A 1,857-nucleotide genomic window follows, 5' to 3' on the forward strand; every position below is an offset into this window, starting at 1 on the left:
CTGCATCAACGTGGATTTTAGGATAATCCTATGGGGGCCTTTGGTCTTGCGACTCCCAAGATCTTATTTTGCAAGGCCCGGTGGTTCCTAGGCCCATCACTGGTTAGCACCTAAACTCACCTTTTGTCCTATAGTAGAAACTTTTTCAAAAAAACTATTGTCCACTTTCTTTCTTTTTTTGCAAGAAACGTCTAATATATTCCTCTTCAATAATCATTGCAGTACAAAGAACAATAGAGGTAATGAAAATTACAACCATGTTCGTGGACAACCTAACGACGACTACAAGCACTGGAGCATGCCGCCGTCATCGCCCCTCCCTCACCGCAGCAGGACAAACCTTGTTATATAGTAGACAGTCGGAAAGTCGTCGCGCTAAGGCTCCATAGGACCAGCACTCCAAAGTAGTAACCATCTCCGATGAAGAAAGTCGTAGATCAGAAGGATCAAATCTATCAACACCCAAATGAAGACGAACGAAGACCGGATCCAAACAGATCCACCGAAGACTGGCACCGACCTATTCCCGTGAGATCCGACAGAGACAAACCTCCACACTGTTGGAAATATGCCCTAGAGGCAATAATAAAATGATTATTATATTTCCTTGTTCATGATAATTGTCTTTTATTCATGCTATAATTGTGTTATCCGGAAATCGTAATACATGTGTGAATACATAGACCACAATGTGTCCCTAGTGAGCCTCTAGTTGACTAGCTCGTTGATCAACAGATAGTCATGGTTTCCTGGCTATGGACATGGGGATGTCATTGATAACGGGATCACATCATTAGGAGAATGATGTGATGGACAAGACCCAAACCTAAGCATAGCACAAAGATCGTGTAGTTCGTTTGTTGTAGCTTTTCTGGATGTCAAGTATCATTTCCTTAGACCATGAGATTGTGCAACTCCCGGATACCGTAGGAGTGCCTTGGGTGTGCCAAACGTCACAACGTAACTGGGTGACTATAAAGGTACATTACAGGTATCTCCAAAAGTATCTGTTGGGTTGGCACGAATCGAGACTGGGATTTGTCACTCCGCATGACGGAGAGGTATCTCTGGGCCCACTCGGTAATGCATCATCATAATGAGCTCAATGTGATCAAGTGGTTGATCATGGGATCATGCATTACGGTACGAGTAAAGTGACTTGCCGGTAACGAGACTGAACAAGGTATTGGAATACCGACGATCGAGTCTCGGGCAAGGAACGTACTGATTGACAAAGGGAATTGAGTACGGGATTGATTAGGTCCTCGACACGTGGTTCATCCGATGAGATCATCGAGGAGCATGTGGGAGCCAACATGGGTATCCAGATCCCGCTGTTGGTTATTGACCAGAGAATCTTCTCGGTCATGTCTGCTTGTCTCCCGAACCCGTAGGGTCTACACACTTAAGGTTCGGTGACGCTAGGGTTGTATGGATATGAGTATGCAGTAATCCGAAACTTGTTCGGAGTCCTGGATGAGATCCTGGACGTCACGAGGAGTTCCGGAATTGTCCGGAGGTGAAGAATTATATATAGGAAGTGTACTTTCGGCCATCGGGAAAGTTTCGGGGTCACCGGTATTGTACCGGGACCACCGGATGGGTCCCGGGGGTCCACCGGGTGGGGCCACCCATCCCGTAGGGCCCCATGGGCTGAAGTGGGAGGGGAACCAGCCCATAGTGGGCTGGTGCACCCCCCCCCCTTGGGCCCCCCATGCGCCTACGGTTGGGAACCCTAGGGGAGGGGGCGCCTCCACTTGCCTTGGGGGCTACTCCACCCCCTTGGCCGCCGCCCCCCTAGGAGATCCCATCTCCTTGGGCCGGCGCACCCCCCTAGGGGGCCTATATAAAGGGGGG

The sequence above is a fragment of the Triticum dicoccoides genome, chromosome 7A, assembly GCF_002162155.2.
Source record: "Triticum dicoccoides isolate Atlit2015 ecotype Zavitan chromosome 7A, WEW_v2.0, whole genome shotgun sequence".
Classification (NCBI taxonomy): Eukaryota; Viridiplantae; Streptophyta; class Magnoliopsida; order Poales; family Poaceae; genus Triticum; species Triticum dicoccoides.